Here is a 22881-nt window from a genome sequence, read left to right on the forward strand (position 1 = left end):
TGGGGCCATTTTTCTTGGGCTACTCCCTTTAGTAAAGGAGATTGGAGACTGACCTGGTCAATTATCATTCTTAGTCTGCAAAAATCTGTAGACAGTCATCCTGAACTGGGTTTTGTATTTCAGAATGCATTTATAGAAAATGTTATAAGGGTCTTTGGAGTATTTTTCTTGTATAGAATGGCTTCAGTTCCTTTGATTTTTAAATCCATACTTGGCAAGGAAAAGTAAATTTCATTTGAAAGGTAGCTGTTCAGGAAAAGATCAGGTTGATGTTTTGAATATCTAAGCACATTAAGTTTTAAAATTCAATGCTATGTTACCGAATTTATTTTGTCATAACTATACTGCGCAGAAAACTAACTTCTCAAAAAGAGATTTCATGGAAATGCAAAAACAAGCATAAGATGGATGTTTATAGGATGTCCAAATTTTCATAAATTTGACAGACACGAGCATTTCCTATATTATAGACAATTTCCTGTAAATGAATTTCTGTTTAAATTTAGTTGCAATGCGTTTGGTTGATCCCCCACCAACCTTATCCCAAGCCATCTGCATGGTCTTTTATAAATGGCATATATCATGTTTATTAAAACCTTCTCGCATGTTCTAAGTTTTAAAACAAATTATGAAGCAAAAATCTCTAAGGATTTACAACTTCAGATTAAAAAAAAAACACAGCAGGTTTATAGGTTAATGTAACAATTTCTAAGCCAGACCATACATTTTCTGAATATGTGTATGAATTCTTGCTTCTGGCTGTTGTTGTTAGACCTTTCATAATCCTCATCATCATGAGAATTATGTCATGCAGGCTGACCAGGGACAGGAATTAATCATGCTTCGTTTCTCTAGCTCTGTATCATTTTTCAGCTAAGCTTCTTATTTTCCCAGATTTCTTTCATCCTCTTTCCCACCTCTCAATCTGAACTGAGACCTGGATTCTTATAAATTCAAAACACTGTATGATTCCTCTACTTAAAAATTGAGTACAGGAAACTTTTCCTTGAGTAGGAGTTTGCTCATTCCTGGTTTTAAATATAATTATCCATTGATTTTCATTTGTTTTATTCAACCCCTTTACACACATTTATTGTGCTCTATCATGTGCCAGGCTCAAGGTTAAGCTCAGGAAGAATCAGTGAAATAAAACAGGCCCTGAATGGAGGGGTCCATTCACGAGGAGAAGAGATGTAGACTTGTGAGCCCCACTTGCTTTGCAAAGAACAGTGGCATATAAAAGTTTTCCAGAGGTTGCCTTTTTCCTGGGGATCCCATGGGAAGGTCTCTCAGAGTAGATGCTGTTAAGATAAACATGGCAAAGAGTACTAGAAATTGAAAGAAAAGGTGGGTGCTGCTTGGCAGGGCATTTTGCTGAGTAAGCACTTGGTCATCGCTCCTTTGCCACCTGTCTTCTGTGAGCAAGGAGAGTGATCAGGTCTCAGAGCTGAAGCAGCCCTTGTCCCTGTTCACAAGGAGCCCCTGCTTATTTTTGGGCTAGGGCCTTGTGTCTAGTCTGCGGCAGTCACAGGAGAAGGCCCACAGAGTGGGCTGGTCTTGGCACCTTCCCTTTCCTTTAGCCTCTGCAGGGAGAGCAAATATGGCTGAACTGCAAGAAGGAGGTGTCATGGAGGCCCCAGGGGACAGGATGAGGAGGGTCTCTTTCCTCTTCTCCCCACTGGAGTCTCTGTGTCTTCTCATTACTGGGGCCCTCAGAGCTCAGGGGAGAGGAAAATGGGCCCTTGTTCCTGGAGTGGGTGACGTGATGTGGCCCTCTTCACTGCCACCCTCCCTCCTGTGTTCTTCACGGACATCACTCACCTGCTCATAGTCCCCTCCTTGCTGAGCTCAGATGGGGGTCACTCTCCTCAACACAGTGCTCTTAACATCTGCTGGTATTGGTCATGAAGTGGCGTGTGAGTCAAAATATGTAGGCTTTTCTTGTCCTAGAATTTTTTTAAAAGGGTTAGACTTGTATTCAATTCACAGGATTCTAGACTGTGAGATCCAACTCCAACCCTTTCACTTTATGAGGGGGGTAAGGCAGACAGACTTAGGAGAGACGCCTCCTTCAGGAGGAAGAACATCACGCAGGTGTCCCCAGTGGCTTTCTCCGGGGAGCCCACACAGTCAGGGGCGTGGTGGCGTTTCACTCCTGCTGAATGCAGGGGGGACTAACAGTCGTTAGGGGTGATCAGCCACGTCAAATAGCTCACATATGGGAAAGATTTTAAATTTCCTTGTCTTCTAGGGCAAAAATATGTATTGAAAGGCCTTGCATGCAATCTTAAAATTTCATTTTTTTCCCCATTCCCACACATTTCTCAAGTCCCTAAAGCCTTGCCTCCCCTAAAATTTCCCTCAGATCGCACATGCCCCAGGGCACTTTCGGTTGACACGCCATCCTCCTGGGATGCTCCCGCCTCTGAACGATTGCAGTCTTGTTCTCAGAAACCCTCATCTGCACTTCCTCACATACTGATGTGTGTGTGGTAAATGTTCTTTTCCAGGAAGCATTCTTTCATTTCCTGAGGCAAAGGAGCAGTTAGTTCCTTCCTGGAGAAGTCTCATTACTGGTTTAAGACTAATGATGGCAAGAATTCATAAACTGAAGAAAGGGGAAATGTAGAGGACACAAACATGTTTAGTTGCCTGAGGCAGGGCCTTTCCACAGGTGTGTTGGGAGGAACTTTGTTCAGATAGAACAAGGGAAAAGAAGGTCCCGGCCTAGAGTATGGGAAAGGCTGAGTTAGGCAGAACTTAATATTAATAGAATCAATGAGGCAAAACTAATCATCGCCAACATCTGCTGGGCACTTGCCATGTTCCAGGCACTCTGCAAAGTGCTTTTTGCACATTGCTACATTGAATTTCCTCAAAAACTTTATGAGGGAGGAATTACTTCATTTCTGTTTTGTAGATGAGGGAATGGAAGCTCAGAGAAGTTAAATAATCTGCTCAAGATTCACAGCCAATAAAAAGGGAAGCTCAGAAACAAGTCTGTCTGAGCCTAGTATCAAGCTCTGACCACAACGGTTTTTTTTTAAACTTCAGAACCTCCCAAAGCTCTTAGTATTTTTATAGGTCTTTGGTCTCTCCAGACACTGGTGGAACAGAGAGCATTTTCCAAGCCTATCTTCAGAAATGTTTCTTCTCCCTTCAGATTATCTTGTGAGACTAGCATTCTGAGGAATATGTCTTGGGATAAGTAGAATTCTTATGTAAGAGTTTTATTATACATAACAGTTTGTCTTTATTAACAAGTTTTTATAGCCACTGCATTTACTTCTCATAACCTCAGCACAAGGTACATAAAGTATTATTACAGCCATTACAGGGGGAAATTTAGATATATCAAATTCAAGTAACATCTTTCAAGATTCACGTTAAATCATGTTAAGAGTAGAGCCTGGAATATAGTCAAATTAAGGAGATCTAAGAGGATATGAAGTAAATTCTCACCATGTTCAATGCTGGTTATTACAATATGGTGAAGAGTAATTGGGTTTTGCAAAGACAGGACCTTCAATAAGTTAAAAATGAACTTGGATATATGTTAAGTATTTCCTTTTTCTAGAGTTAGGCCATGCTTTTGAAACAGATTTATGTTAGAGAAGGGAAAGGAACCATTAATGAAATGGAAATACACAGGAGAGCTTGCCATTTGAATGGAAGGAATAGACCATTGATCAGTGTGGACTCTTTTTTAGAAAGCCTTTCCATTAAACTTCAAATGCATGTGGGTTCAGTCTAAGCCAAATGCCCGTTCTTAGATATTGGGTAAATGCTTCTTTAATCTTGAACAGACATCAGTTTTGCCTTTGTTAGAGGTTTGATGATGAGCAACAAACAGGATTCTCAAGTGATAAATCTTTGCTGTAATTGTCCTTAAAACAGTTGTTTTCCAATATCATTGATTCATCATAACTTTTGTTCAGGTGGTGGCTAATTGAGTGAAATGCCTTTGTTTCTTTCTCACTGATAAATACACATTGTTCAAAGCCAACGATTAAATCATGATGCTTGTTCACCATATTTATCTCTCTGGATTCTTTTTCACCTCTGTTCACAATAGCACCTTCATCATTATTACTAATGTCCTTTTATTTACCTATATTCAACACCATCACTCAATGGAAGCATAACTGGTGTACGTACCATGGTCAAAGCTCAGCATTTCTTCAATGACAGCTTCTTTTCATTTTGTAACTTTTTTGGTAAGCAAGGTGGTTTTCTCCATTCCATGCATGGAGTCATTGAGATCTTCACATGCAAGCTTGTTTTCAAAATCTGTGCCAAGCATTTGTTCGTGTGGACTTACCAACATTGTTCCAACATTAACAACTGTGTAAGTGGCATCCTCAAGAGGAACTCCTGAAGGAAATTTTAAATCCCTTAGTTCCTTCTTCAATATAGAAAGGGTAGAATTTTTTTAAAAAGTACTTGTACCTATTCTTCATGGACCATAAAATTCCTTAGTCATGGGGCTTTATTATAGATATTTACAAAAATTACATTTTGTATGTAATCTAGATATCTAGATTATCTACACATATATATAGACATTACATTGTATTATTATTAATGATATTACATTGCCAGGAAATAAACACCATGACTTTATTTTTCACAAGCAGTTTGGGGGAGAGACACAGACAGTTTTCTTATGTCTTAGCAGGTTGTTTGCAAATATATTCTGTTCCATAGGTTGCCTTTGCATTTTGTTGACTGTTTCCTTTGCTATGCAGAAGTCATTTCAGTTTTTAAAACTTTGGTTTTCAGAAATAAGAATTAGGGTTGATGGCCCTGTATTTCCTGAGTTAAATGCTCTTTGCTGATGCTCCCATCATCCTTTGTAACAGTGTCATCACAGCAATAGGCTATGTGGGCTGTGTGTTCACATATCTCCTATTTTTCATAATGGACTGTGAGGATCTGTCTTAATCATTTTTTTCCTTAGTGTCTACTAATTAGGAGGCCCTCAGTAAGTGTTGAATTAATAAATACATACTTCAGGCAATTTAGATGTTTAAGAAAGAGGTACTGATGGGGGCTGGAGGAGAAAACTGAGACTTAGATCAGGTTGTGCGTTTATATCGTGGTTTCTCATCCTCTGCACGAGTGACAGTGTGGGCCAGGCAGTCCTTTGATGTGGGGGCCGTCCTGTGCCTCACAAGATGTTTAACAGCACCCTTGGTCTCTGCTCACTAGGGGATGCCTGTAGCAGAGTGATAAAAAAAATATTTCGAATATTGTGTGATATTCAAAATATTCATGTGATAATAAGGAGGATCTTGAAACATTGCCAAATGTTCCTGGGGAGAAAAAGCATCATCAGTTGAAGACTGCTGGTGTACACAGTCTGGGAATTTAAAGTTGGATATGTCTGAGTTAAAATATTATTCTTTATCTTATGAGCTGGACAGGTAAATCTCTAAAAGCCTCCAGTGTCTCATTTATAAAATGAGCCTAATAATAGCACATATTTCCTAAGATGATTAATAAGATTACATTGATAACATGTAAGATTTCTGGCAGATACAAAGAGCTCAATAAAAGATAGCTTTGAAACCCTATCAGTGGTACCCAGATACACCCAACAGTTAGGTGTAGGGTGACAGACCTCAATCTAGAGCTCTGTTTCTCTCTGTATGTTTCTCTGTGTGTGTGTGTGTCTCTGCCACCTTCTCTCTCTGTTGCTCTGTCTCTGTGTCTGTCTCCCTGTCTCTGACTCTGTGTCTCTGTATGTGTGTGTGTCTCTCTCTCTAGTTCTGTCTGTCTGTCACAGTACCTGGGAAGAGTACACCAGTATGGTACAAACAGCAAGCAGTGCACTCCGGCAGGAGTAGGCAGGACAGATCACAGACAGCTTTGTCTTCTTAGAAGTACAAGAGGGGCAGAAGTTCCTGTTGAAGTGGCAGACTCCAGCAGAAATGTCATACTTGATCTGATAAGAATTTGGGAAATGTTTGAGGTTTTTGATAAGAGGATAGTAATATTTCAGATTCTGTAGTTGGAAGAGATGAAGGTTGCAGAGATGAATCAAGATGTGGTGGTGGTGATGCAGTCGCAGAGTGACAAAGGCATAAGGTGATGGAGTCAGAATGCGGCAGTTGGAATGGTCAGCCCAAGAAATACTGGACGAACTGTGTAACTGGCAGGGTTGGGCATGTGGCAGAATGGGAAGAGTGTGGACTTTTGAATGAGATCAGAGTTGAATTATTGATTCTTCCAAATTCTAGTGGTGGATTGATGGGCAGTGGTTTTTCTCTGACATGGTCGTGATCATGCCTATCTTGAGGAAGTGTTGGGATGGTTTGGAAGTGTGAAGTTTAGAAGAAAATATTAGGCACCCAATAAAAGGCAGCTACAATTTATAGAGATCAAAGAAGGAGCGAGGTCAGAGTTGAGTTGTCTTGGAGTGTGAAGGAATAGAATAGCGTAGATGGAGAGTGGAAGCAATCTGATTTTATGTGGAGCAGCCTAATTTAAATCTGATTGTAAAGTGAGTAAATTTTCGAAAGCAAGGGAGGCTTGCAGCAAACCAGTCTTACATTTTATAGCACTGTTGGGTGTCTGTGTGCCCCAAACCAGGTCATTTATAGTTTTTACGAGCCTAGATGGATTTGGAATGCTTTGGTTTGCACTTGCATACAAAGCCCACCCCCTCCAAGAAGTGCCATGAAATACGGCTGAAGAGATCCGTGATATTGTTTATACTACAGCGTGGTTGTGGGACATGATGAATGAGAATAATAGCTGGTTGTCAATACCAGATCATGAGAAGGAAATTCATTGCTGGGAAATTCTTATAAAGAACGGGTGGTACTATCAATCCATTCTATCAGTCCGAAAGTTACTTTTTGAGAAATTATCCTTTCTGCCTCTATCCTTTTCCTTTTCATAGTACTGCGGTTTGATTTAATGCTTTTCCTTGACGCCTGCTTTTGCACAAAATGCCTTTCACTTTTCTAATGCTGTGCCACTCACTGACAATCATTAATTCAGAGTGTTGGGGCTCGCTGCGGATTTTATCAGGCATTGTGATAAATTTTGTTATTTGTATTTTTTGGTTATGTGTGTTTGTCTATGAAATTGGTATAAGCTTCATAGTGCTTTTGTCTGTGGGCATTGGATAGTATGTATTTAAGAGCTTTAAAAGCTACCCCATCTATCTCTAACCTCCCCTTTCACATTTATGTGTAGGTTTATACCCTTGGTTGGGGTAAACGTCATCTGGTGGATAGCTATGGTTTTTGCCTGCCCTAAATTTTTTCCTTCTGTTTCTGATAAATTGTTCCTTACTTTTCTGTTGGAGGCCCAGCGACAACTCCATGTTGTTCTAATTGTACCATCAATCTTGATCCCCCTGGGAAGAACATGCTATTCATTTTGCCTAGAAGACTCCATTCTTCAGTCACAGTGATTTGTTTATTGTCTGGCACTTTCATTCATTCATTCAACAGTATTTACTGAGCACCTACTATGTGTTATGTGCTCATGTTTGTTGTGGATACAACACTTTGCAAAAGAGGGTCTCTGTGCTTATAGAATTTACATTTTAGTTGAAGAAGACATAAAATAAACCAATAAACAGAAATAAGACATCAGAATGGTTTTAATTTAAAATATAAAAGGTATGTAAGAGCCTTGAGAGTTAGGGGATGAGGGGTAGCAACTTAAGAAAGGGGGTTCATGGAAGACCTCTGTGATGTGATACTCAGTCTGAATGAAGTGAGGGGATAAACTACACTTACATTGTAAAGAAAAGTATTTGGGGGCAGGGGAGTACTGCAAGTGCAAAGGCCCTGAGGTTGTAGCAAGGAGGGCAATAGTGTGAGTGATAGGGAATAAGGTCAGAGAATTAGCTGGGGGCCAGAATATCCAAGAGCTTATTGTTTATGATAAGGACTTTCATTGACTGGATTGTAAAGGGAAGTCATTGGAGGGTTTTGAATATGGCAGTGACAAGGGTTAGTTTTTAGAATTGCCCCTGAGATATAGTATATGGATCCTGGTAGAGAGAGAGCGCTTCTCCACCTTCAGGGTAATAAGCTTTGAGGATGGTCTAAGGTGGAGCTGCTCATAATCCTCTTCTTGGTCACATGCAGAAGAGGCAGTTATAACACTGAAATAAAGGAGCCATTACCAAAAGGGAAACAGGAAAAAGCTGATGTAGGAGAGGGGCAGGAAGAAAAAAAGAGCTTTAGTAACACAAGGCCTTGGTTCCAGTCATTCCTGAAGTACCTCTGCTTATGTGAACCAATGTACTCAATTTTTTGCTTAACCTCTGTGGAGATTTGAGAGAGCTCATTTGTTACCTAAAGATTCCTGAGTAGTGATTATTGTTTTGATGGTGGACATTAGTGATATCCAATTTTTATTTATAAGTATGAAAAAAACTTCCACCATGTTACGTTACCTTATTTGAGTCTCACAGTATGGCAAAGGAGGCAGACAATAAATAATCAGTGGCATAGAGATGAAGAGGGAGGTTGAAGGCATCGCACCAAGTGGTTTCCTCAATGCTAAATACGTAGTAATTGGCAGAGCCATATTTGAAAGAAGGTGTGGGTGGTCATAAAGTCTATACTTGTTCCTTGATACTTCAGCAGCTCCTGTGGTGGCTTTAAAATGTGTCCTCAAATTCTTTGATACTCCTGCTTCCAAGAGGTCAAGAGGTAGAGCTTAATTCTCCTCTTCCCGAGTGTGTGCTAGACTTTGTGACTTGCTTCTAATGAATAGGGGGAAAACCAATGAGACAGTGCAGCTTTGTAGTTTAGGTCCTTGGAGGCAGTGCAGTGTTACTTGCTCTCAGTTGGATCCCTCACTCTGAGGGAAGCCCATTGCCACGCCATCAGGATACCCAAGCAGTCCTTTGGAGGTGAGGAACTAAGGCCTTCAGCCAACAGCCAACAGAGTGAGCAACTTTGGAATCTTATTCTCTGGCCCTGGTCAAGCTACACATAACTGCAGCCCCTGCTGACGTCCTAATTGCAATCTCATCAGTCACTGAGCCAGAACCACTCAGCCAATGTGTCCTGGATTCCTGATCCTCAGAAATTCTGACATAGTAATGTGTTTGCTTTGAGCTGTTATGTTTTGGGGCAATTTTTAATTCAGGAATAGATAACTGATATAGTTACCTTCTCAGATTTCTCCTTAGCCCTGATGCCTTCACTGTCAAGAGTAGTTTCAAGACTCTTCAAGTAGTTAAAAAAGCTATGCTTTCTTCCCTTTGGTGACCGGTTGGTGTGCTTTCTAATGAAAGATAACGTCAAAGGTTTAAGTATATATGATATTACTGTAGATTCCAGTTCAGAATTGGTTTTTGCTTCTCTGAAGAGGGATGCTTTGATTAGGATGATATAATTGGATGACAACACAATGGTCCTAAGTTCATCTCTTATGAAACAGAACCCTAAGGGAAATACTCATATCTTAGGTATGGAAGTTTACATAATGGATACAGTTATTCCACTGGTATATTTAAAAAATCAGGTCTTGACTTCAGTAAACACGTAACAAAATTTAGTCAATCAATTAAAACATTGTAAATGATAAGAAATGTAACTGATTTAAAATATTTTGCATAAAGAAGTGGTATGGTATATCAAATGATACCTTGGTGGGTTATTATGCAAATGTTACAATTTATATTGTTAAAAAAAATGTAGCAACCTGGGAAAAATGAGTAAAATCATACTAGTCTTACAAAATTGTAACTATATTAAGATTACATAATTATTAAATATAAATATGGATTAAGATAGGAAAGTAAAATTAAAAGAGGTTATTAGTGAAGTCTGCCTGTCTGAATCTCTGTACTTATAATATCACTTGTGTACTTTTAAAATATTGCATTCAAATTGGACTTAATTTTCCAGATGTGCTTTCATTAGTGGGACCATTGCCTATGATAATCTTGACTCTGTTATTAATGCAGTGTGAGTTTTGGATTCCTTGCTTAGTTGCAATTTTTATGTAAACTATGAAACATCTCCCTTTTGTATTACATCTTGAATTACATCTCTAAGTTTTAACAGTTGGGTTAATGGGATATGAGTATTTTCATGTGTGTAAAATTTATTTGGCAAAAGGATTGAATTCAATATTTTAAGAGGTTTCTGTTCTAGAGTTTTCCATATTTTAGTTACCCTCAAGATTATGGTCATGGTCATGAAGAAGCCATGCTATCATTTATGAAATTTTTTTCTTTAAATAGAGTAATATGTACATATGTTGCTGTCACCCCTTACAACCTCAGACATCACTAATCCATTGCAAAAATTGAGATAATAAACCCAGAGGGGGCCTCAAAATTCTTGTTATCACAGGGCCCAGGGAACCACATTTTCTAGTCTTCCTGCTAAACATAGCCGTGTGGCTAGAGCTCACTGATGACTTGTTAGTGGACTGAGATAAATGAGCTTTTCTGTCACCTTCCTTTCTACAATGATGTGATGTTAATTGCTTTATGAAATGCAAATGGAAATATTTGATGAGAAATTAAATCTATCTCGGTTGTTTCCAAGTGAGGCCACAGGTTAGCTTTATAGCAAATTGTTAAAGATCTTCATTTCTTTTCATTCCACTGCCCCTGAGTCAAGATTACTGCCTGTGTACAGGGTTTTCTTAGCCTGTTTTAGAAGTAAAAAAAATTATCTGAGAGGTAGCTTAGATTATTTTTTCCCTCAATTTTTTACTCTTTCCCAGTCAAGGGATGCTATGCCTATCTGCACCCTTTGCCTATGGCTTTGGTCCCTCCCCAGAGTGAAGGCGAATACTTCTCCACCCTGTGACGCTGAGCTTGATGGGCCACATGACTTGCTTTGGTTAATAGAACAACAATAGAATGTGACAGACAGAATAGAATGAGAAGAGAAGGTGATGGTAAGCAGAGCTTTAAATGTGCCTGTGTAGTTGGCTTGGCCTGTGCCGTTAGAAGAACATGTTTCAGGTAGCGGGTTCAAGGAGAATAGAGTAGCCTGTGGACCTGATCAGAATACGGTCTGCAGCCTGCAGCCTGCAGCCAAACCCAGCCAGGGTCAGTGGGGTCACAGCCTACAGACCCATGAATGAGAAATAAATGCTTATTTTTTGAGCTGATGAATATAGGGTCTTTATATTACACAGCTACAGTGCAGCAGAAGCTGACAAGTACACTCAGTGAATACAGTTGTCTGGAAAGTATAATTTCTGTGCAAGATGGCAAGAAGAGAAACAAAAGAAATAGTCCTCAAACTTCCAATTTTTAGAGAAAAAGAGGGAAAAGAGTAAGAAATGAAAGGATGTTAACAAACATGTCAGAGACACACTTAATAAAGAGGAAACCAATAATAAGTTCTTATTGGATAAATGAATATTGGTTAAAAAGCAACTATAGTGTAAGGCCTTTCTTATGGGGGCCCCTGGTTCTGGACTTGCCATGTTTGAAGGTTGTTTGTGTCACAGTTTTCTTACAGGAACACTGTACTTTAGAGGGCATCCCATTTCTGCTTGTTGCTGAGTATCCAGTGGCTAACCATTCCTCCAGCGACCTATCTGAAATGCTATTCTCAAATGTTTCATTAAAAAACAGAGTTGTTCTCTAGAGAGTAGAAGGCTTAAAAGGAAAATTTGCCCCTCTATCAATACCAAGAAGGCAGTCTGGTTCATGTTTGCAATAGTTTTGCACAGTTCTCTAGTCTTAAGTTTCCCAAATTTCATTCACTCTCAAAATTGTTCTCTGTCACATAACATCTTTACTCTTATTTATATAGTTTTTCCTTTACTTGGACTCATTACCTGTGTTTCATTTTAAAGTAAATTCATTTTGTGCTTGTAGAAGAGGAAGTCCAGGTCCACTGTGGTGTAGAGGCAGCTAAGTGTCTTCTAATAGTGGGTGGGTCTGTTTGTGGTACAGAATTTTTTCTGGGGTTTTTCAAGGCCCACATTTCCCAGTTTCCCTTCTTTGTAGATGTGGTCCAAACACTAGACCTCTCCTATGAAGTGTGAGTGAAGTGAGGTGTCACTCTGGGCTCAGAACTCTAAGCAGTGTGTGCACGTTGTACGTGTCTCTGCTTCTTTAATGGGCTGGAAGCAGACCTGAGAATTTAGGGGATGGCAGTGCCAGAGGGAGGTAGCCTGGTGTCCTAGTTCCCCAGGTGTATGAACATGGCTGGTCATTAGTGGCCCTCCAGAGACTGTGACCTGAGCAAGATGTGAACTTTGGTTGTGCTCAGGCTACTGGCAATTTCAAATGCATTTGTCATAAACATATCCTTATAATGTATACGCTCACAGAAAGGTAGTTAGAAAAATAAATACTAAAAATGAGAGAAGAAATCACTTTTTCTACTATCTTTCACCTCGGGTGCCATCCAATAAGCATATGACACACTGGAAAACACTGTTCTGATGGACGGCTAAGATGTCATGTGAGCAGTATTTTCTTTCTTATTCTAGGCTCTTGGGGCTGGTCAACTAGAGTATTCTTTTTTTCTTTTTTAAGGTTGGTAACCTGCTGTTGAGATGCCACTGACCTTGAAATGCTACCAAATCATGTCAGTGTTCCTTTTGATTCTCGGAAGGACAGCAGTCAAAGCACAAACACTCTATTATTAATAAAATGGAGTGACTGACAGGTCAAGTGAGACATATTTCTCCTCAGCATGCTTTCAGACTGGCAAGTTATTTAATTGTAAGTGTCCAGCTCTCTCTTGTTTCAAAGCACTGGCTTGTTCTATTGCCAAGCTGTGGTCACTGTCCATGACCCACTGTGCTCATCCAGGGAAGCCTCCAGAAGGAGACTGCTGGACCCACCCTGTTCCTCTTAGGTTCCTTTTGTGATTTTTTTAAAGGTATCTGTAGAGAAAGGTTAGGGGTTTGGAAATTTCTGTCTGGTAGGCGTGACACATTAGAGTTAGTCAGGTTAAATACAGTTATGTAGCAGGCCTTTTCTGTGTTCCTGGGATGGTGCCAGCTTTGCTCTCTCACCCAGAGGGCAGGCTGCTTCCTTCTTATTGCCCTGTCCTCCTTTGGGGCCTTAAAATCATGTCCACTAGGCTGGTGGGCCAGTACAAGGGGCTGGGGATGGTGAGTGGGAGGCTGCTTCAGTGATGTGAAGGTGAGCATTTTGGTAAAACCGACCCTTCCAACAAATGCAGGTGAACAACTAAGACGTTCTTATACTGTCCTGTGACCCTCCTTCCCCTTCTCTGCCGTCATGCCAGGATTTCTGTGGGGTCTCTTTGCAACTGCTCTGTTGTCCAGAGGCCTGACTTCTCATTCTCATTACAAAGCTGCTGCTGATGGGACCCCATAGAACTGAACTCTGGTCAGACTCAATGATATAGGAAGTGCTTTCTTATTTTATAGTGATGATCAGTTAATTTCTTTAGTTGTAGACTAAAAGTGAATATGTAATATGTATGCATATTGACCAAGTTGTTGGCTTGGGCTCATTACAACATTCTCATGCACCAGGTTGCAATTTTCTTTATGCGTAGGACCCAGAACCTGCATTTAGTGCTAGAGTCGGTGATTGAAGATCTGTGTGGATTTGGCTATTGACTGCCTGGTGGGGAGAGTTTCACGGGAGCCAACTCTCCTAGTGGGTTTCCTTCTACTACAGTTGTTCAAAGTTCAAGAGTTGGAGAGGTCCCTAGGAAAGCCTTCTGGGTCTGTAGTGCCTAAGCTATTTGATATTTTCTGAGGCATCACTGCTGCCTTGCCTCATGGGGTACTGTTCTCACCACCACCTCTGTCCTGAGATGTACAAAATACCCCGTCTGAAACGTCTTTTGTGTTTGCTTCCTTGGTTTCCTGAATGGTGCCTCTGTACATTACTTTGTGCTTACTTCTTCGACCTCTGAGTTTGTGACCTTATCAATCCCGCTAGGCAGCCAAATGGGGAAGAGTGTGGGTTCTGGGGCCACTCAGCCAGACAAGGGCCCAGGCTCTGTCCCCCTGCTTACTGGTAGCACACTGGTCGGGGGTCAAGCTTTTGAAAATTTTTTTATTAAGGTATCATTGATATACACTCTTATGAAGGTTTCACAAGAAAAACAATGTGGTTACTACGTTCACCCTTATTATCGAGTCCCCCCGCATATCCCATTGCAGTCACTGTCCATCAGTGTAGTAAGATGCCACAGGGTCCCTACTTCTCTGGGCTAAATTGTCTTCCCCATGACCCCCCCACACACCGTGTTCACTAATCATAATACCCCTCAATTCCCTTCTACCTCCCTCCCCCCCCCCCCAGACCCCTCCCCTTTGGTAACCACTAGTCCCTTGTTGGAGTCTCTGAGTCTGCTGCTATTTTGTTCCTTTAGGTTTGCTTCGTTGTTATACTCCACAAATGACAGAAATCATTTGGTATTTGTCTTTCTCTGCTTGACTTATTTCCCTGAGCATAATACCCTCTAGCTCCATCCATGTTGTTGCAAATGGTAGGATTTGTTTCTTTCTTATGGCTGAATAGTATTCCATTGTGTATATGTACCACTGCTTCTTTATCCATTCATCTACTGATGCACACTTAGGTTGCTTCCATATCTTGGTTATTGTAAATAGTACTGCAATTAACATAGGGGTGCATTTGTCTTTTTGAATCTGAGAAGTCGTTTTCTTTGGGTAAATTCCTAGGAATGAAATTCCTGGGTCAAATGGTTTTTCATTTTTTAGTTTTTGGAGGAACTTCCATATTGCTTTCCACAATGGTTGAACTAGTTTACATTCCCACCAGCAGTGTAGGAGGGTTCCCCTTTCTCCACATCCTCACCAGCATTTGTTGTGCCTAGTCTTTTTGATGTTAGGCATCCTAACTGGTGTGTGGTGATATCTCATTATGGCTTTAATTTGCATTTCCCTGATAATTAGCAATGTGGAGCATCTTTTCATGTGCCTGTTGGCCATCTGAATTTCTTCTTTGGAGAAGTTTCTGTTCATATCTACCACCCACTTTTTAATCAGGTTATTTGCTTTTTGGGTGTTGAGGCATGTGAGTTCTATATATATTTTGGATGTTAACCCCTTGTCAGATATGTCATTTACAAATGTATTCTCCCATACTGTAGGGTGCCTATTTTTCTGCTGATGGTGTCCTTTGCTGTACAGAAGCTTTTTAGCTTGATGTAGTCCCATTTGTTCATTTTTGCTTTTGTTTCCCTTGCCCGAGGAGATGTATTCAGGAAAAAGTTGCTCATGTTTATATTCAAGAGATTTTGCCTATGTTTTCTTCTAAGAGTTTTATGGTTTTTCTGGCTTATATTCAGGTCTTTGATCCATTTTGAATTTACTTTTGTGTATGGGGTTTCATTCTCTTGCATGTAGCTGTCCAGTTTTGCCAACACCAGCTGTTGAAGAGGCTGTCATTTCCTCATTGTATGTCCATGGCTCCTATATTGTATATTAATTGACCATATATGCTTGGGTTTATATCTGGGCTCTCTAGTCTGTTCCATTGGTCTATAGGTCTGTTTTGTGCCAGTACCAAATTGTCTTGATTACTGTGGCTTTGTAGTAGAGCTTGAAGTCAGGGAGCGTAATCCCCCCAGCTTTATTCTTCCTTCTCAGGATTGCTTTGCCAATTCAGAGTCTTTTTGGTTCCATATGAATTTTAGAACTATTTTCTCTAGTTTGTTGAGGAATACTGTTGGTATTTTGATAGGGATTGCATTGAATCTATAGATTGCTTTAGGCAGGATGGCCATTTTGACAATATTAATTCTTCCTGTCCATGAGCACGGGATGTGTTTCCATTTATTAGTATCTTCTTTAATTTCTCTCATGAGTGCCTTGTAGTTTTCAGGATTTTGTTTTTAACTTCTTGAACCTCACTTTCCTTATCTATATAATGGAGACAATAATACCCACCTTATATAATAGTTATCCAAATGAACTGAATCAGTGCATGTAAAACATTTAGCATATATTAGTGACTAAATTGTAGCTGCTATTATGGGTTGGGTCCCTGCCTTATCCATTATAACTCTCATGACTGAGACTTGTTTTGGTTGAAATTCCATCTTTCAACTGTCAGCTCAGGGATTCATAGAGTGTTCAGGGTAATAGTTTTCTTGAATCAACCCTGAATCTGAAATTTTCTCTATTAAATGCTTACTCATTAGGAAACTTGATGATGTTGATGGTGATTAAAAATACAATAAAACAACAGTGAGTGATCTTACCCCCCACCCTTTCATTGCAATATGATCGATACACAACATTGTGTTTAAGGTGTGTAACATAATGGTTTGCTCAACACACACGTTGTGAAATAATCATCACAGTAAGTCTAGTTAATGTCCATCACCTGACAGTGGCAAATTTTTCCTGTGAGAACTTTTAGGATCTACTCTTGTAACTTTCAATTATACGATACGGTATTGCTAACTTTGACACCATATTATATATTATATCCCCCAAACTTATTGATCTTACAACTAATAGTTTAGTTTTTCTCTACTGAAGGCTAATTATGTGTCAGACTCTGCTCAAGGCACTTTGAGTCATATACCATTTGATCCCTTTGCAGCTCTGGGGTAGGTATGATTTCTCATCTTAAAAATGAGAAAACCAAAGCCAGACTGTTTACATCTCTTGTGGAAGGCTCTCCAAACAGTAAGTGGTGGAGCCAGGAAATGAACCCAGCTTGTTGGACTCCCAGGTGCCTGCTGTTGATACCGTCCTAAAAATGTGGGCTGGACTCAGAAACCAGACCTTGGTGTCTCGGGAACCATCTCACCTTTTCACCCTCTTGGCTGGCGGTGCCCAGTGCTTACTTACTCCCTGGGTCAGGATGCCAGAAGCACCCCAGGAATCTCAGCCTGAAATTGGTTGCATGGGGCTGGAAGAAGTGCCCACAAGTAGAAACTGTGTGAAGTATCATCCCCCCATGGAAACGTGATGTTACAGAGAGCTCGGTGCTCGAGGGGAGGGGCTGGGGGGCTGCAGGGCCGGGCGCTCCGACTTGGGCTCGCCTGGAATCTGGTATGTAGCCTTCTCAGGGGGCCCCTGAGTGCAGGTTTTGTGGGATTGGTGCCCTGAATTCTGAAATTCCTGATGCTCTTGGAGGAAGGCCAACTGTGAGCTGAACACAGGAGAGAGTCACTCCCCGATGTTCCCCCACCACTCTTCTCCACTGCAGGACCTAACTAGAGGCAGTGCAAAAGGACACCCGGGAAACAGTCTACAGATGGGAGGAGGTGGGCTAGGCTGAGTGAACTGGGGATCTATCAGATACAATTGCCATTTCCATGGCTGGCATGGGGGTCCAGGCAGGCGTGGTGGCAGAATATGCTTTGGAGGCATAAGTGGGCAGCTGCCCCCGGAGAGAATAAACCTGGCCAGGGTCACAGGAGAGATTGAGTTTTCCCCCTTGGCAAGCACCATGCATTCAGATAACTTGTTTTGTGACAGTTGATATGATTTTAGGGCTTTAAGCCAAGTGCTGTCTTTCAGCGGTGGCAGTTTTTGTGTGTGTAGTCTTCGATGGAGGGACATCTTGGCCTACTGGGTCACTTCTCAGAGTAATTAGCTCTATTGAGTATGTTTTCCTTTTAGCTACAAATCCTCCTAGTTAGAAGTATAAGAAACTCTGTAGCTGGCCCAGTACCACGTCTGATTTCCTGGGAGACTTTCCTTCTCTTTGAATTACTCATTTACTCTTGTGAGAAAATGCTTTGGGGTGGATGAAGAGCCTGGCATTGAATAGGGGATGCGAGAGAGCCTGCAATCTGAAATGCTGAGTGGTGATTTCACCTCAGCCAAGCTTGTCACAGGACTGATGAATGGTCCCCTCCAGCATGCTTGCTAGTGATGTGAACATCTCCCTCGGGTCCCAGTGGAGGCAGAGCTCACCTGTCTGCATCCAGAGTCGGTAGGTGGTGCTGTGGTGTTAACGGAGAGAGAGAAAAAATGCTGTAGAGAAAAAAATATACCGAGGAATCAGGGGTTGGGGAGCCCGGATTAAAAAAGGGCAAGATGAATATGCATTCTCATTTCATGTCTTTCCCATTCAGGTGGGCATTTTCCCTTTCAGATCTGGAGTCGCACAGGAAAATACAATTACAGTTGCAAGCTACATGGGGCTCCTTCAAACCCACTGCAGATGCCAGTGGCATCCTGCTGATGGGCTGTGCTGGCTGCACCTAGAGCATAAGTGCAGCTCTGAGCTTCTCATGCTGCTCGGCTCTGTTTTTTTCCTTGCATTTCTTCTTTCCTTCTTCACTACACTCTCATTTTCCTTTTTTAATCTTCCCCTTTCTGATACCTTTTTCAGTTCAATTTGGGAAATTTTGCACCCGACACTATTTTCTGAGATACTGTGAAGTTATCTGGGAGGATGAAAGATGAAAATAACTGTTTTTCTTTGAGTAGAAATGAAATTGCCATTTTGTGTGTGCCTATGAAGTCTAGGAACTGAGCGAAACAGTTTTACACTCACTCTATCTAATTTAACCATTTAATTTATTCACATATGGACCAATGTTTCTTGAGCATTTACTATGTCCTTGGTGGGGGCATGGCCATGGGGAGACTAGAGCACTAAAAAGTCACTGCCTTTGAGTATCTTCTCTCCTGCTTCAGGGCCTGAATCTGGATGCTGCAGCCACATGTCTTACTTGGTTTCCTCCAACATCCTTTCAGCCCTGGAGACTGCCTGGGTTCAAATCCTGACTCTTTAATCTTCCCCTTTCTGACATCTTTTTCAGTTCAGTTTGGGAAATTTTATACTCAACACTATTTTCTGAGACACTGCGAAGTATCTGGGAGGATGGAGGATGAAAATAACTTTTTCTTTGAGTAGAAAGGAAATTACTATTTCATTGTCTTCCCTATCTTCAAAGTATTAACAAAGTTACTATTTTTGGAACATACAAAGTAGCAGTCTTGTCCCCTTTCCATGTCCCCAGCTATGCCTCTGAGGTATGCACCAGATACAAAGGGAGCAGTCAGGGAAGGCTTCCTGGAGCAGGCTGAATTAGAGCTCCCTTTTGCTCTCAGGAAATTAAGAGGTGAACTTGGGAACCCAGCAGGGTCATGCATCCTACAGAGAATCAGATGAGACCTGTGTTCTTTGTTCTCTGTTCATTTCATATATGTATATTTTGTAAACAGTTGCAGTAGGAGCACATAATCCCTGAAGCTCACTATGGATATTTTGGGGGCCATTGACTTCAACTTCAGGACCCCTGATTTAAGACCATTTGCAGTTTGAATATTCTCTGTCAAAATGCCATAAAGCAATATAAAAGAGTTTAGGAGGTACTGTGAGCACCCCATCCAGATCGCCTTTACCTCACTGGGGCACCCCTGTCCCCGCTGCCATGGCATTGGCTGCTAATGGCTCATACCTGCACTTCTTTCCTGAGATTGTCCTTGTCTGCTGGAGCCAGAAGATGCTCTCCCACCCGCTATTCCCACACAGTGGGACACTCACCAGTGACTGACTGATGAAGGCAGTGATAGCCAGCTGTCTTGCCTCTGGAGTGGTTCAACCTCTGTGCTAGAATTTGTGTTTCTGAGCCCGTTGTGGGAGCAGGCAGAGGTCTTCCCTGAAAGCATTTTGCCTAGCTTCTCTGCCTGCTGCCATACCCCTGTAGGTTTGTCCTGAGTGCACGCTTTCAGTAAAGCACTTCCACAAGGATCTTCCTTTGAATCTCTGCTTGAGGAGACCTGACCTAAGTTAGGGAAGACCTTGAGATGTCCTGAGGAGCTAACACGGGAGGGTGGAGGGGCAGCGGTACTGAGTGCCAGCTTCTGCCTTCCCTCCATCTCTCCTGCTTCCTTCCTCTTTGCTCCTGTTGCCCCGGGACACTCTGGTTGGTTCTGGATGTTTCAGACACCTTTTGAGGAGCTCAGTGACTGCAGGTAACATAAGTGGTCACTTTGGAGATATGTGATTTCAAATCAGAGCTTTTTTGTGGAGCTCCAGCAAGAGTCCCATGTGGAGATGGTCCTTTAACAAGGCTGCTAAACAGCCATGATTGATGTATTATGGGAGCCCCTACCCTAGCAAACAATTTCTTTTGACAGACAGAGAATGGACTAGGCACATAAGAGAGAAAGTGCAGAGTCATGTTTTGGTGGTTTAATCTGGCAGCCTGTAGATCATTTCAGTTACTCTGAAGTAATTATCTTTGGCACACAGCTGGATTTGCCTTCATGTAACTTGTGAGTCACTTATCCACATTTGAATAAATCAAGCAGGTTGAAAGGGAGGGTCAGAGTCAAGTGACACGTAAAAGAGGTGCAGTGGTAAAGGTTCAGAAAATGGCAAACTTCAGACTAGAAAGAGAAGATTGAGTTTAGGGTTTTTGGTGTCTGAGACAAACAACACTAGCTATTGAAATCAGAAGTATGTGAGTCTTAAGGCTATTTAAAAGAGCTGTCAGGGTTGAGTGAGGGAGATGCCACTGGGGCTAATAGAAAAGGGACCCTCAGCAGGGAGGACGCTGTAGCATAGTGGCCAACAGCTTGGGTCTCAGTCAGATTTGTATTTGAATCCAGGGTCTTTCACAGTTTCAGTTACTTTGAGAAAGTCATTTCATGTTTTGACATACAGGTTTCCTTGCATTACACAATTAGAAAACTTATTTTCGGTGCCATATCACTTTCCTTCTATATGTGGCTTCGATCATAAATACTGGATTATCCTGCTGGAGCTAAGGGTGTAAGGGGAGAATGGCATGTGGACCATCTCTGTTGCCTTTGCAGACATTACTAATCAACCACATATTTCTCTATAGTTGAGGCTTGACTATGGCCTTGGAGTCCTCAAATAGCACTTGTAGCAACTACTCAAGTTGGTATGTTCATTGAAAAAGACTTCTGTTTTAAAATGTTCCTCTTTGTTGTGTGATATTCAAATCTGTAAAATGAATTAGAAGAATATGATCATGAAAGATCTTGCTAATTTTATATTCTCATGTTTTAAGAGACAGAAAAATGGATCATCAGAGGTTGGTCAATTTATTTCCCATGCCTTGTTCTTTTGATGATTTGTAGATAATTATTCCATTTGGAAAACTGGGGGCTGAGAACTAGACCAGAAAACCGGGGATTAGGAAGCAGTGAGGAGCTGCACTCTCATTTCCACCCTCTCCCCTCCCACCCCCCAGCCTTGTTTTCTTGCTGCATCCCTAACCTAGTATGTCAGCTCCCACGTAGTCCCACATGGTCACATTCTGGAACTTATTGGAGCAGGGGCTCCCTCAGTTTGAAAGTCATCTTGTGCCTGGATTCTGCCTGTGTTTGCTCATTGGCCTCTGTATCTAACCTTGAAATCTGCTAGCTTTAATTGGCCTGACCTTAATTGGCCTGACCTTGATGTTCCATCAGTGAGCATTGCATTATTCGTAAAGATCTATTAAGCTTTTAAATTATATGGTTAATATGTTTTCATGGCAGTAAAATTAGAAATACAGATAAATCAAGGACAAAATTCACTGTCAAAATGTGGTTGTATATTACTGGTTCAAACTTTTTTCTATGTGTATGTGCATATTTAAGATAATATTTTATAACCGTATTTCCATGTCTGTGAGTATGGTCTACCCTATTTACAATGCCATCATTCTGATTTGATGTGTTCCTCTTGCACTTTCCTTTTCTTCAATTAAACGTTTATTGAGCATCTACTCTATGCTGGGTGCCCCCATGGAGCCCTGGTAGGGGCAAGCAGACATGACATAACTGCTAAGGATACACCTTGACAACTGTAGTAGAGATCTATACAAAATTTTACAAGGATACAGATTGCTGCATGCTGTGGTGAACCTAGAAGGAAAGAGTTCTTTCAGAGGAGAAAGTTATCAGCCAGAAGCTGTGAGGATGTATGGGCTTGTGAAGAAGCCTGGCTTGCCAGGGTAGGGTGTGCAGAAGGGCGTGCAGCAGGGAAGAGGACCAAGGACTAGAAATGTTGTATTTGTGATGAGGTCCTCTGTCTTACAGTAGGCCATCAACTAATATTTGATGATGAATCAACATTCTTTGTCCTGACATTGTCCCATCTGATTTCTGGGCTTTGGTCTCAGCATTAGCTAGGAGTAGGGGTTGCCTGTACCCCGCCAGGTCCGGTGACTCAGATTGCTTCTGTGGCTGGTGCCGCCCACCTCCCTCCAACAGCCCACTGGGCCTTCCCATTATCATTAATAGGCCAGACTTCCACATAGCAGCTTCTGTTTCTCTTTGCCTGTGGGCTGCTTTGATGGTTTGAGTTCACTTTTCCCATAGTGCCAGAGAATCAGTGCCTCCTGAGAAGAGCTGTCCTCCTGAGAAGAAGTGATTTACTGGAGTTAGTTTTTAAATCCTTGGCTCTTTCACCCTCAGGGGCATGGAGGTACCCTGGCTCCCAGAGTTTCCCAGTGACATTAAACTCCCGGTACCCTCAGTAGTGACTTGCTCTTTATTGACTGTTCCTGCTGCCCTGTCACATTCTCCACTCCTCTGCTGTTTTGTTCTAGGACTCCATCCCAGATAAACTACTAGCACTCAGATCCTATCTCAAGGTCCGCTGCCTGTGAAGGGATGGCACATGTGACTCTATGGGATAAGCCAAAGATAGCTGACTGGTCTTTCTGTAACCCCATCTTAAAATAAACTGAGCCACAGACAACCAAGGTCACAAACTTGAAGTGTTTCCTGTTCCATCTTTATAAGGTGACACAGATACCATCAAACGGTATATGCTTGGATTCAAAGCAATAGCAAATCCTCTGTTGTCTTTGTTACTATGTCTGCCAAGCTTTCTTTTACAAAAAAAAAAAATGATTTCAGAAGTGGAAAAAAAAATATATTAGCATGTCACTACATCTTGGTTGGCAAAAATGAGCTTGTGTTTGATTTCCATTAGGATGTAAATTCTGGGGCAAGAAAATGACTCAGTTGAAG

General features: G+C 41.4%; 1 long non-coding RNA gene across 1 annotated transcript in view; it reads left to right on the forward strand.

Annotated features, from left to right (window-relative positions):
- The window catches only part of LOC108397543 (uncharacterized), a 342658-nt gene that overhangs the window by 168479 nt on the left and 151298 nt on the right, over window positions 1-22881 (forward strand). The window lies entirely within an intron of this gene.

This window comes from Manis javanica, chromosome 3, assembly GCF_040802235.1.
Source record: "Manis javanica isolate MJ-LG chromosome 3, MJ_LKY, whole genome shotgun sequence".
NCBI lineage: Eukaryota > Metazoa > Chordata > Mammalia > Pholidota > Manidae > Manis > Manis javanica.